This window comes from Delphinapterus leucas, chromosome X (assembly GCF_059928025.1).
Source record: "Delphinapterus leucas isolate spDelLeu-1000000601 "Yukka" chromosome X, BTC_Dleu_Yukka2, whole genome shotgun sequence".
NCBI lineage: Eukaryota > Metazoa > Chordata > Mammalia > Artiodactyla > Monodontidae > Delphinapterus > Delphinapterus leucas.
This window is the reverse complement of record NC_143150.1, coordinates 102,559,862-102,575,125: the sequence shown is the minus strand read 5'-3', so window position 1 is coordinate 102,575,125 and position 15,264 is coordinate 102,559,862. Positions and strand designations below refer to the sequence as shown.

Sequence of the window (15,264 nt, the reverse complement as noted above, 5' to 3'; positions counted from 1 at the left end):
GAGCCTGGTCCAGGAAGATCCCACATGCCACAGAGCAACTAGGCCCATGTACCTCAACTACTGAGCCTGCGCCCCTAGAGCCCGCGAGCCACAACTACTGAGCCCGTGCACCTAGAGCCCGTGCTCTGCAACAAGAGAAGCCACCACAATGAGAGGCCCGTGCACCGCAATGAAGAGTAGCCCATGCTCTCTGCAACTAGAGAAAAAAAAGGGCCCGTGCGTAGCAACGAAGACCCAACGCAGCCAAAACTAAATAAATAAAACAAATAAATTTTTTTAAAAATCAGATATCTAAAGGCTACAATAAAATTGTATTAAAACAAAATATGGGTGAATTCCTTTATTATCTAGAAAAGGGTAAAAAAAAGTCTTACTGTGATCCAAAATCTAGAAGCAAAAAGGGAAATTCTTGATAAATTTGATTACATTAAAAATGTGCAGGCTTCCCTGGTGGCGCAGTGGTTGAGAGTCCACCTGCCGATGCAGGGGACAGGGGTTCGTGCCCCGGTCCGGGAAGATCCCACATGCCGCGGAGCGGCTAGGCCGGTGAGCCATGGCTACTAAGCCTGTGCGTCCGGAGCCTGTGCTCCGCAGTGGGAGAGGCCACGACAGTGAGAGGCCCGCGTACCGAAAAAAAAAAAAAAAAAAAAAAAATTTGCATCTTATATCACATATAGAGGGCAAATATTGCTATTATATAAAGAACTTTTAAAAAAGAAAAAGAAAAAGTCCCAATACTTTAAAGAAAAAAATAGGCAAATGATATGGAAAACAGTTCATGGAAAAAGAACCAGCAATGGCCCTTAATCATATGAAGTGATCAGATATATAATACATATATAATAAGAGAAATACAAAATTGGAACTACACTGAGGTATCATTTCTAACCTTGGCAAAAACAGAACACTTTGACAACATACTCTGTTGTTAAGGTCATGAGAAACAATCACTTTCATACATTGCTAATGGAACAAAACCATACCAGCTCTAAGAATTTGATATTAGCAAATTATTAATTAGCAAAATTACATATGCATTTACTCTCTGACCCAGAAATCCCACTTCTAGAAATCTATTCCTAAGATACACTCACAGAAATATGCAATGACTTATGCAAAAAGCTACTTATTTTCCTACTAATTGCAAAAGCAAAACAGCTGTAAAAAAGAAAAAGAATGAAAGAAATACGTTACACCTTTTGGGGTACCTTTTCGGTAACAAAGGTGTGGGAATTCATACACTCATACACATGTACATACATATTTGCTAATATTTTCCAAAAACAATGGAAGGATAAACCAAAAATTAATTAAAAGAAATAGGAAACTTAGGGAAGAAGACAAAAGAGAGGTAGTGGGAAGAACAAAGATAAAATCTAGATATTTTCTAATGTGCCTTGTTTTATAGTTTTGACCTTAGCACCTTCTTCATTTTTTATATATGTGAAAAATAACATTAAATGAAATAAAAAAGTGAAGCAATCCCTAAAATAGAAACAAATTGAAACTCACTAATACTACTTTATATCAAATTTGTGGCATAATGGCAAAGATACTTATCTCAATGAATTTTAAAATAGAATGTTGACTTTATATACCTAAGTGGGACCAAAAATAAAGATCACAAAATCTTAAGTCGCAGCTAGTGGTCCTATTATTAAGTTTGATTTGGGGATAATTCTAAAATCCTTATAAAAATACACACATACTCCACCACACACAGAGTAGATTAAACCATATATGTAATTATATTACTAGGAACCAAGATTTTCAGTATAAAAGACAAGATCAACATACAAATCAGACATGTGAAACTGAATCCTATAATCTCCATTTAAATTTGGGAAATCAGTATTATGAAATTAGAATTTACTGATTTACTTACTTTTTTAGAAACATTCTTTTTCCGTCAACTTTGTATTGCCGTTTTTTTGTGGTACGCGGGCCTCTCACTGTTGTGGCGTCTCCCGTTGCGGAGCACAGGCTCCGGACGCGCAGGCTCCGCGGCCATGGCTCACAGGCCCAGCCGCTCCGCGGCATGTGGGATCTTTCCGGACCGGGGCACAAACCCGTGTCCCTTGCATCGGCAGGCGGACTCTCAACCACTGCGCCACCAGGGAAGCCCCGTATTGCCGTTTTCTGTTCAAAAGCCTGTGGAAGAACAGCTTAACACCACTCAGTTATCATCCTCACCAGGGAAATGCTGAATAGGCACAGAGTCTGCGTGCCCTCAGACTAGGCTGCGACCTTGGGTTTAGTAGCAGTAAGCTCAGGAACTGGAGAGGTCCATTCACCCTGAAATTCCTCCTCAGTCACAGCCTTTCCAGCAGCACCCTGCCCTTCCTTTTCAATCTCCTCAGGATCTCTGTGGAAGTAGAGATTACGCACGACCTCCCGTGAGTTCTCGCGAGAGGTGTGGCACGCATGCACAGAACCTCCGGGCCTAGCAGCCACCACAGCAGACCCACTGAGGGGGCTCACTGGTTGCTGCGTGGGGTGGCAATGTCCACATAGCACAGAGGAGAATCTGTGTTACGCAGAACGAGAGTAGACAAGTTAACTTAAGACGCCTCTGTGAGAGGCTGGCAGTCAGCCCTGGGATCAGTAACCAGCAAAAGTCGAGGCTCCCGGAACGCCGCCTGGATCTGATTAGTGAAGCTTCCAGGAGTGAAGTGGCCATCAATAGAACTGGCCCTAGTGACAGACAGCTACAACTTTCAGTGTAGCCCGCTGGCCAATACTCCTGAAGGATATGACGCCAATATCAGCCGGATTTTCACTGGCAACAATGGCATGAGCTGACAGCAGAATCTTCTCCCAGGTTCTTTTCATACTTATGATGTAGATGCCCCCACTTTTCTTTTTGTAGATATACTGTTCCATTTGGAAGTAAAGGTTGGTGCCACCTAAGTAGGTTCCTGCAGCAAGGAATTTAAGTACAGCCTCCTCCTTCATTTGCAGTATGTCAAGGGCTTCGAACATTCTGAAAGTTTGCCTTTCTGACAGGAACTGAAGACTATACCCTATGGACTCCTCTCCAGGTAGTGTGGAAAGGTAAAATTTATTTTTCTCCTTGTAAAATAAATAAAATACATGTGTTTTAGCTCTCTACTGAAATGCCCAAGAAGCTGTGAAAACCCAGTAGAAATTGCAAACCTACCACCCAGATATAATCTCCAAATATTAGTTTCCACTTACAAGAATTACCAGGGCTCCTTAAAAATATATCTGTGACCAGCAGTATCCAAGGTGAGCCTGATCATCTTGTCATTTCTGAAATCCTGTGCCTAGACTCTATCACAGACTATAAAAGGACACAGGAGGCAACTTGAAGGGACTCCCATTAGCCAAAGATGGGACCATTTGAGCTTCAAAAAGAAGAACGAATACTGAAATATATCAAATCTATTAAAATTGATAATTACACTTAATATCCTAATTATACTTAATCACCCATTCTTCATCATTGAGATCTTACTTAGGCAACCAGCTCATTATTCAGGAAATTCATACAAAATAATCAATAGGAATTGCACAGCCCTACTTATAAAATATTCTTGCCACAATAATATAAGATAAAATAAACTAAATCAATTGGACATCTAGATCTAACTAACAGTTACATGAAATTTTGACAAATAGGAAGAAAAAAACATAAGAATTTCAAAAACACAATATAGACAGAATAGTATATGAACAATAGAATAAACCAAATATAGAAGTAAGGAGTTAATAAACGTAAGATTGGAAATTTATGAGATTCAAAACAAATACAAAATAAAGAGAATCAACAAGACAGAAATTGATTATCTTAAAAAGATAACGGACAGATACTGGCAAAATTAATCAGGAAGAACAGCAGTACATATAAACAATATAAGGGGAAAAGGACATAAGCAGAGGTAAAACTCAGATTACAAAGAGAGAACAATGAAAAATTTTATGACAATAAGATTGAATATTTAGACAAAATAGTTTCCTAGAAACTAAGTTATAAAAATTGACTCAAAAACATTGTCTTATAACAAATAAATTGAATCAGTATTTTAAAATGTAAAACAATAACAAACACCAGGCCTAAGGTTTTCAGGAAAATTCTACCAATTGCAAAAAGAAGATAAATATAATCTTAAAAACACATTTCCAAAGAAGAGAGGGGGGAAAAAAAGAAATAGATTACTCCACAATTCGTTTAATGATGAAAATATAAGCTCAATAGCAAAACCTGACCATGGCAGACAGAAAAAGAAATTGGAGACAAAAGCACTTATTAACATAAATGCAAAGATCCTAGACAAAATATTAGCAAATTTAACCCAGCAGTGTATAAAAAACGTACTACATCATGACCAGTTGGGCTATTTAGAACTTTTCAAGATTGAGTTGTGTTTTCCTAATGGTACTCTTACCTGCCATATTGAGAAAAGACTGACATGGAGAAGAGGCAGAAGGTGGGAGAACAGTTAGGAGCAGTGTTGTCAGATGAAATTTTTATCAGCTAAATCTGGCAACTCTAGCTAAGAGTTTATTGCAATAATTGAAATGAGATGTGTTGTTGGCTTGTACCAGGATGGTGGCAAGGCAGATGGTGAGCAGTGATCAGATTCTGGAAACATGTTAATGTTAAATTCAATAGACTTTTTTGATGGTTTGGATATGGCTTATTTTCCATCTTTCTATCATCACTTGCCCCACACTGTTCTAGGCCGTTATCCTCCCTTACTGCAGTTCTGAAACAGCCTCCTAATTGCTCTGTTGCCTCAAGGCCTGTCCTTCTACAGTTCCAATTTCCAGTCTAAGTAATATTTCGAAATATGCAAATCTGATTATTAACTACCTAAGTCCCTTCAATGACTTACTTTTCCTTTTGGATAATGTCTGACTCCTAGAAATCGGTGACGTTCACTCCACAAGGCTGTGACTTCCACTATGCAACCTCCACCTTCCGTCTGGCTAAGTCCTATTCATTCTCTAGTTCTTAACCTAAATGTGGCATTCTCAGGAAGACCATCACTAAGACAGGTTTTGTTCCATTGCCATAGGTTCCCATAAAATTCTAGTTTCTCCTACCCTATGGATGAATGTTATCATTCATCAAGCTACATTATAACCATTTATTTAACTGGATGTTTTCTCAACTGTTTTGTAACTTTGAGGAGGAGAGAATTTTAAGTATTTTATTTATTATCGTATCCCTAGACCTTGAAGAATGTTTGACACAGAGTACATAATAAATATTTCAAATGAATGATTAATAAATTAGCTAATTATGTATTTGCATTTCATATTTGCACAAGGATTAGTAAGACCTCCAAAATAACAAATGGTGTGCTTCATAACAGCACACTAAGTGGTGTTCATTATTATATTTGCTAAAAATAACTCCATAGAATGAGTTTTTAACTTAAAGCATACATTTAATATATGTCATAAACATAATTATGACAGTGCATATTTTGACATTTTACTTTTAAAATAATTACTTCAATCTTGGATTAACTAGAACTTCATTTGTAGAACGTGAAAGTTAAGTGAACTTTTCTTTCTACATATTTTATTTCACTACGTATCAATAAGATGACTGAAAACCATAGACACATCAGAGAACATTTCTTTCTCTTACTATAACCAATAGTGAAATATAAGGAAGTGACACTAAACTGGACGTCAATGAGACACAAGAATTATTTTTTAAAGGGGGAAACATATTTAAAACTTTGGGGAAGGATTAATAGTCTAAGTGTGTATGTCCTTGGTAATAAACTTCACACCACAAAATAAAGAATTAATAACAAACTGGAAATGGGAACTCATGGCCCTTTTAAAAGTAGTTTCTTTTCTAGTTTTAGCTAGAATTTGACCCAGCATTAATCTCATCCTATCTACCAGACTTACTCATGTGGAAAAATCTGACATGCAGCCCCCAACGCCCAGAACTTATTTTTTTAGTGCCTTTTCTTCTGCCTTCGTAAAATGAACTAGCACTTCCTGGGTAATAGCTGATCCTGTGACCTGGAACATATGGCTGCCCAAAAGTGAGGAGGATTTCAAAGATGGCTTGGATAGTACAAGGACAAATGAGCTCAGTTAAAAAAGGATTCTCATTGTCTAAATTTTGACAATGTATGTGTAACAGAGAAAATACTACTGTAATTATTTGGAACAAGTTGAGTAAGTGAATGAAAGCATAAGTCTTTAGTTATAATCATAAAAGGAAAGTTTAGTATGAAGTTTAAAAACAAGAAAGTTATAATATAAGTGAAAGGTGATATTGTAATTTTTATTTAATTTATTGGTTAATTTTAATGATAAGGGAGAGTAATGTATATAACATTCTTTTTTCTGTTAACTAATTATCTTTTTAGGAAGAGTAAAGTTGTACCTTTCTCAATATTTGTTATGTTTAGGAAAATTAAGACCCTACAGAAACAAGTTGATTATAATTGGTAGTCTCCCACCATATACAGGAAGAAAGAAATTTCAACTGGTTTTTGCAAGATGAAGAATGAACCAAATACCATATTCTTCATTGACCAAGACATGAAATCTCTGAATGAGGACACTAAATATAACTAGATGATGATAAGGCTTACTTACCTCCAGTAATGATAACAGACCAGATCAATATACAATATTTAATAGATAGCAAGGTATAGAGCATTGGAAAAGTGAGAGTGAAAGCAGATTATTCTGGGAAAGCTGACCCCATACAGGATACCAAAACTTAAGAGCAAAGTCTTAAGTTTAGTATTACTTAAGCCTTATTATTAAAATAAAGGGATCAAGACCTACAATTTGAATTACATTAAGGGGCATATCTATATCCCACACCCCATTCAAGAAATAATTAGTTGATATCCAGAACCTACAACTTTGACTGGTCTTCTTGACATTTGGATTGTTTCCAACCTAAATACCAAGATGACCATAGCTGTGAACTTCCCAAGTCTAGTTGGTGAGACAGAATTACTCTGTTTTGTTAGAACAACTTCCTAAAATTAAAAATCTCCATCAAAAGTGTATAAAAATTTTAAATATTTGAATATAATTTGCCAAAATTTCACTCAGAAAGTCTGTACTAATATACACCATAAAAAGTAGTGTATGAGAATGATTTTCCCATGTATATTTATAGCCAAGACAACTGCTTGTCTCCCCAATTTCTATTCCCTCCTTCTTTACTAACAGAAAGCACATTTCATTCTAGATTGCAATGTGCCCATCCCAAAACTAAATTTCCCAGTGCCATTGTGCCCAAGAGTGAACAACAAGATGAAGCATAAATTAGGTAAGTCTTCTGGATATTCTCCATCCTTCCTGGAATAAGGACATGAGGTTAGGGCTACAGCAGGAATCTTGAAACCAGAGAACCTGATCATCAAAATCACTTGCTAAGGAACTACCAAACTAGCCCTGTATTGCATATACGTAACTTATTTTAGGTGAGAAAGAAAGAAACCTTTATCGTATTAAAGCCATTTATTATTTGTATTCTCATAAGGAATCCTGTTTTAAAAATATGTTTACAAAAATATTTATTCTTAATTTAATTTTAACTTATTTTGGGGCTTAGTACCAGTTCCTCTTTACCAGGCTTATATATTTGTGAGCTCTTTTCTCTGTCTTAACTGGTTCAAAAGTTTTTAATAAATCACACATGTAATGACTCACAGACTTGTATCTCTGAGAACTCTCCTCAGAGATCCAGACCTAACTGCTTTCTTGAAATTTCAGATTTTTATTTATATTTCAAAGGATACTCACATTTAAAAATTCCCCATACTGTACATATAACCTCCCCAACGCTGACCCACCTCTTTTAACATATTTTATCTTAATGAAAAGCATTCATGTCCACTAAATTGCACACATAAAAGACCTAGTTTTCAGGCTGTTACATATTCAAGATGTCCACTTTTCCCATCTCCATTACCACCATTCTTATTCACTATCTCTGGAGGTCCACAAATAAAATAGTGCTATAGATAGTTTCCCTCCAACCAAATTGTCCAAATCATCCCCTTTTAATCTATTCAATCCTTTGATTAGTATGAACTTCCAAAAATGTGTCTGAAAATATCCCTCCTATACACACAAAACACTCTCTCTCTCTCTCTCTCTCTCTCTCTCTCTCTCTCTCTGTCTCTCTCACCTTAAATCAATCAATGGAGGCAGAGTCAAGATGGTGGTGTGGGAAGATGCAGAGTTAGCATCTCCCCACAACTAGGGTGCCTGCTGGCCTCTGGTGGAGAACTCTGATGCCCAAGGAGATGGGAGGAACCCCAGAGTGAACCAGTAGGATGTAGGGGGACTGAGTGGGGAGTGGGCACTAATCCCATTCATGAGGGTTCTACCTTCATGACCTAATTACATCCCAAAGACCCTGTCACCAAATACCATCACATTGGTGATGGGGATTTCAACTTTTGAATTTTGGAGGGACACAAACTTTTAGTCCATAGCATTCCCTGTTTTGGTCATAAATAATTTCCAAATACTGATCAGAAAAAAATGTTGGCCTCATTAGAGTTTAGACTGATTATTTTCACAGATCCAATAAGTGGTGTTAAATAACTATATAAGCTTCTTAGATCATATAGTATTTAACAGATACTGAGGCAAAACTATTAGCTTTTTTTAAAATTGAAGTATAGTTGCTGTACAATATTATGTAAGTTACAGGTGTACAATAGAGTGATTCAGTTTTTAAAGGTTATACTCCATTTATAGTTACTATAAGATGTTGGCTATATTCTCCATGATACACAATACAATATATCCTTATAGCTTATTTTATACCTTGTAGTTTGTACCTCTTAATCCCCTACCTCTATATTGCCCCTCCCCCACCCCCTCCCCACTGGTAACCACTAGTTTATTCTCTATATCTGTGAGTCTGCTTAAAACTATTAGCTTTTGTTTGTAAATTTTATTCAAGAATCCAAGATTGGACCATTTAAAAGAATCTATAAAGTCTAGGCTAGGAAGTTAAGGCTAAGAAAATCTCTCCCCTAGATTTTATTGTAGTACCCATAGAATTAGTAAATTCTTCTCTTTTCAAGGTCCCCCAAATATGCTAAGGTTCCTCGCCTGCCAGAAAGTGACTTTATTTGTCACTTGTGAGGCTGGAGCCCTATAAGCCAAGTACCAGACCAGTTTCCTGTGATGGTTTTGTAGGCACTGGTATCTTTGTTCTTTAACAGTGGGCTTGCTGTATCCAACTAAAAGTGATTCATTCTCAAATATAACACTGTAGTATGTTTTTGGTTGAACAATCAACTTTTTTCTAACTTGAGTTAAAATGGAGGCTGATTCTTATTGAAATAATGAAAATAACTATTGGCCTGAAATCAATAGATAGCCAAATACTTCTCCAGTAAAGATGGGTTTATTCAAGACCAGCAGGGAATTGCATTTTGGGATCTACAACCAAGTCCCCCTGCATGGCAAGGGGAGGAGAATGCTTTTATAGAGTGGAAAAGGAAGTTGGCAGGACTATAATAAACAAAGAGTCCAAGGCTTTTCAGTGGCTGAGTACTTGCCAGGGAAGAACAGGACTTTCTTCCTCCTGTTGGGCTCTGCTATCCTTGCAGGGTGTGAGAATTCCTCCTTCTGGTCTCCCAACTCTATTAATTGAGGTTTCTGTTTTTAAATTTTTTACATTTCCCCATTTTGATCAAGATCTTTCTCTGAAAGCATTCCTGATCAAGAGTCAGGTTTTCTAGTTTCAGTGGCTTTTTGCCCCGTAATTCCAGGAAAAATCTTTCCTGGCTGTAGTGTCTCACACTGGAGGGAAAGTGTACAGATTGGAAACCTATTAAGGTCACGTTTGAGTAATGAGGAGTGGGAGGGAGAACTCTCAGGCACTTTTTATGTAAAGTCCATATGTTACCAAGATCATAAACACTGGAGATCATCTGAGTGTTATGTCATCATCAAAGGTTTGGTAACAAACTTCTGACAGGCCTGGCCTGGATATCTTGAGAAAGCTGTTTCATCAGATGTCATCTGCTCCAATTCTGGGAAATCTTTACTTTCAGGTCACCAGATGATATGCAGGTCCAGTCAGGGTCCGGAACTTTTTTTAAGTGTGCCACACGAATCCAAGAGTCTGTTCCTTGGAGTTTTGCGACACAAGGGTTGGTCAGCAGTACCTGATAGGGGCCTATCCATTGAGGTTAAAGGGAGTTCTTTTCGAAGTATCTTTTCCAATAGACAAAACCTCCAGGTTTCACAGTACGGTGCTTAAGGTGTTCATCTCCTGAGGGCGCACTGTGAAAAGATTACTCTACCAAAACATGGTTATTTTTAGTAGAAGCAATTAAATCATTGAAATATTGTAGTATCTCTCCTCTTATCGGCTGTGGGTCAAAAGCAGGAGCCAAGTGGGACTTCCCTGGCAGTCCAGTGGTTAAGAATCTGCGCTTCCACTGCAGGGGGCATGGGTTTGATCCCTGGTTGGGGAACTAAGATCCCGCATGCCTGCCCAGTGCAGAAAAAAAAAAAAAAAAGCAGGAACCAAGTGCATTGGGTATCCTGTGACTCTCTCAAAGAGTTTATGAGTTCCAAAAGGGGTGGATCTGAGATTTAGAAAGACTAATGGCAATGCTTTTGGCCAAGGTATTTGGAGGGCCTCTACAAATTTTGCCAAGTGAGTCTTAATAATGCTATTAGTGTATTCTATTACACCAGAGGATTGAGGGTGGTAAGCACAGTGAAAGTTTTGTAAAACTGGCCAAACAGCACAGACTTGTTGAAGCATCTGGCCAGTAAAATGGGTTCCTTGATTACTTTGAATTTCAAGAAGAGTTCTTCCAGGTAGGGTTAATCCTTCCCAAAAGGACTTTAGCCATATGGCAGTAGCCTATCTGCAAGGGAAGGCTTCGGTCCAGTCCTGAACATAGGGGTCATTTTTAATTTTATTTCCACTGGAAGTATGGAAGCCATGTTATTTCCACAATATTCCAAAATCATGAACTACTCTGAAAGCATATCTACTCTGAGTATAACTATTGTCAGTTTCGTCCTTAGCTAAAGTACAAGACCCTGTAAGAGCATATAATTCAGCCTGTTGGGCCAAAGTGGCCATAGGTAAAGATGCTGCCTCAGCAACCTCAAAAGGAGTTGCAGTAGCCTACACAGCACAATATTTGCCATTGTTACCTTTTAAATAAGACCATCAGTGAACCATGAGAAGTAAATGTTACCCAGTGGAATTTTCTGTAGGTCATTACAAGGAATCAGGAGGTGGTCTGTCAGCATTAAGCAGTCGTGAGGGATTTCATTGGTGGTGTAAGGTTATTGCAATGTACAAGAGTTACGGAGGGGCAGTTAACAAAAGGACTTCATAGGAGGTGAAGTGGCTGCCCGAGAAATGTTGAATGTGATGAGAATTCAGGAGAATTTCTACAGCATGAGATACAAAAATGGTTAAAGGAGATCCCAGAACAATTTTCTCAGTTGCCTTAATAAAAAGGAAAGTGGCAGTAATGGCTCTAAGGCAAGGGGCATAGCCACAGGGTCCAGTGGCTGGCTATAATACCCTATGGGTCCCTGTGCTTTTTGGTGAGAACCCCAAGGAAAAGGGACTCTGATAATTGAGATGCCCAAGGGCAGGTTCATCAAACTCTCCTTTAATGCCTTAAAGACTATGTCATCTGGTTTGTCCCATAAAATTGGGTTTGAGTTGTTACTGTTGAGTAAAGCATATAGGCATTTGGCCATAAGAGAGAAATTTGGAATCCAGTTTTGGCAATAACCAACTAGTCTGAATAAACCTTACAGTTGGCACTTAGTTTCAGGTTTTGGGAAACTTAGGACATCAAGAAGTCTATTTGGATCTTGGTGTAGCCCTTGTTTTGATATTAGATGCCCTAAATATCAAAGCAGAGTTTGGGCAAACTGCATTTTTTCTTTGATGACCTTATGTCCCTTTAAGGCTAAAAGCCTTAGCAAGTGGATGCTGTCTTCCTGTGAAGAGGCTTAAGAAGGAGAGCAAGGAAGCAAATCATCCATATATTGCAACAAAGTAGAGCCTCTAGGGAAGTTTATGTCATCCAGATCAGCCTTCAGGATTTGATGGAAATAAGGACTCTCAGTAAAACCCTGAGGCATTACTCTCCAGGTGAATTGTTTTTCTTCTTTTGAAGGCAAAAGGGTATTGGCTAGCTTCATCTACTGGGATACTAAAGAATGCATTGCTTAAGTCCATTACAGTAAAGAATTTACTTCTGGTGGGAATGGATGATAGTAACAACAGAGTTAGTAACAACAGGGCTAGAAACAAAATGTGGAGTGATAACAGTGTTTATTGCTTGGGGTTCCAGGACAAACCACACCCAATTATGGACATTGATACTCTAAATTGCCTTTGGTCAGGCGAGTCCATTTAGTTAGAAATGCACATGAGGAAGGGCCATGGTTTTTAAACATGAAATCAGCTAGAGTTGGGGGGAGGGTTTCAAGATATTTAGATAATTAGGAGTACCTTCTCAGAGGTTTTTCCTCTAGAGTAAAGATCAATCTTCAAACAGCTCAAAGGGCTCAATTCACACAGCTTTCAAGCCAATCCCAGCCAGTTTTAAGGAGACAGCCCTGTCCTGGAGGACCTGGCCTTTTTTAGCCAGTCCCCAGAAGACAGCCCTTCCAAAGGAATAGGCCAAAGTCTGAAAAACTGGTATAGTTTTATTCAAAGCAGCCCCTTCCGAAAGGAACTAGGCCAAAGGCATTTTCAGCCAGCTTTGATTGAAACAGTCTGATCTCAAGATAAGAGCGAAGTATCAAACTTAAGTACTCGCATACAGAACAAGGCCTTAACCAGAAACCTTTAAATAGATCCCAAATAAAGCCTGGAGAGCATCAAACACAAAGAGAACATGAGCTCTGATCCAGGAGAAAGACATACCTTCAAACTCCAGGGTCAGCGAGAAAAGCAATGAGTGACAATGGGCTCAGTTGTGGGTACTGCACCTTGTGCTCACCAGGCCTGGAACCACTGGGAGTCTTCAATGGTCCCCACATGGGCCACCAAAACGTTGACCTGAAATCAATAGATTGCCACATATTTCTCCAGCAAATATAGAACTATTCAGGATCAGCAGAGAATTGCAATTCAGAGTCTACAACCATGGTGAGCCCCAGACAAGTCCCCCTGCAGGGTGAAGGAATAAAAACACTTTTACAGAGAGGAAAAGGAAGTTGGGAGGGCTATAGTAAACAAAAAGTTCAGGGCTTTTCATTGGCTGAGTCCTTGCCAGGAAAGAAGAGGACTCTCTTCTTCCTGTTGGGCTGGGCTATCCTTGCTGGGCATGAGAGCTCCCCATTCTGGTCTCCCAATTCTATTTAATTAAGGTTTCTCTTTATTAATTTTTTTTGTATAACTATTACCAGAAAAAAAAAATAAGAAAACTCATTAAGAATATTTGTTTGCGAACTATAAGACTTCATTGGAAATTAGATTCCATTTTTAAATGCTTCATTTCCATTTATAAAAGCATAATCTAAATTGAGGGTAAGAGATCTGGAAGGAAGAAAAAGTGAGTTATTATATATTCGTCAGTCAATAGAGCATTAAAATGACATAAAAATATTCCAAACAAATAACTGCTATTAAAATTTTCCCATCAGTTTATTTAGTCCAATGTAATTAATTCTTGTTCCCCTGGATCTCAAATCAGCAGTCTGCTTTCCTGAAGTCATCTTGTTATGAAATAAAATAGTCCTGGAAAGCTTGACTCAGTCCTCTGGTATAGTTGGAAAGGTTTCTAAGTGATACCAGATTAACAATCTTCAGCCAAAAGTCTATTCTTTGATGTCTTCTTTGATGTACTAGTTAAGATATCTGGTAGAGTCCTTTTCTTGAGACACAGAGACTGACCTTCTTTGTTGAAAACATGAGTTCTAACTCATGTTTTAAGTAAGAATCAGAGAAAAGCAAAGTTCACCTGTATATGAGAGTAAATTGCTGTTGTTAATTTATTACAGTAATCAATAATATCAAAATGGAAAAGAGCCATTGGAGTGTACAACACAGAACTATTTCATAAGGTTTTCATCCCTTTTCCCTTGGGGGTACGAACCAGATATTATGAATAATGAGCACATTGACAAATACCCTTAAATTTTACTATTAAAAGCATTTTACATGTATAAAATTAACCTAGGTAAGGATGAGCTCCTCTAATCTTTTTAATTATTATTCTCATTCATCTCTTATAATAGTATTGAGCTAATTAATAAATATGGAGCAGACCAAAAAAACCTACCTAAGTATTTATAGTATCTTTTTTTCTTAATAAGGAGAAAGAAAAAATCTTTGTGATTTTCTAGGGCACACTGGGAAATCTAAAAGATATTTTCAGGTATAAAGATATCTTAATTTTTTTGAATTAAGGGTCTGATCTTGAGAAGACAAAGTCAAAATAGTTATCAAAGGAGATTTAAGTACTTGATTAAGATGAAATGACAGGCACCTGAGAAACAATATTTGCTTATCTATTTAATCAAAGTGACAATATTTTTAAATAAATATAGAAAAAGGTTACATGGTTCTAAGAAATTTTAGCTCTTTCAAAAATGTTCTGTTATTTTTTTTTAAATCTATCACAGAAGTTAGCAAACCATGATCCATAGGTCTAGTCGTGAGTTCGTGGGTAGTGTTTATAAGCTAAGAATAGTTTTTACATTTTTTAATGTTGAAAAAAATTAAAATAGTAATAACATTTTGTGACATGTGAAAGTTATATGAAATTTCAATGCTCATAAATAAAGCTTTATTGAACATGTCCATACTTAATAATTTATAAACATATTTATGGCTACGTTCCCACTACGGTGACAAAGTAGTTGTGACAGATCTTACAGTCCTTATAATCTGAGAAGATTAAAATCTTTATCATCTGACCCTTTACAGAAAAAAAATTGCTTACTCCTGTTATAAAGCTCAATAAATTCAACACAGAGCAGTGAAATTTTTCTGGTTGAGATACTAAATCTCTGCTTTCTGAGCAGATTACACAAAGAGTAACCTTTTTAATACTCCTTGTTAAGACTAAAAACTTCAAGATCAATTTTCATCTTAACAAAGAGAAAACCAAATAAGATTCATGAGCTCCTTTCTTTATAAATCATCTTGCGAGTAAGCCCATCAACATTGAGCAAAGTTTGTCAAAATGTTAATACATTTCATTGTTTCTTTTCAGCTCCATTATTTGCAGTTATTATAAGCCAAGACTAAATTTTTTTCCTGCAAAAATTCTGCAACTT

At 37.3% G+C, this 15,264-nt stretch overlaps 1 pseudogene; it reads right to left on the bottom strand.

The window, feature by feature from the left end:
* Positions 1-2,176: 2,176 nt before the first annotated feature.
* LOC111169585 (small ribosomal subunit protein uS2 pseudogene) lies at positions 2,177-3,002 on the bottom strand (annotated as a pseudogene).
* Between the last annotated feature and the right edge of the window lie 12,262 nt (positions 3,003-15,264).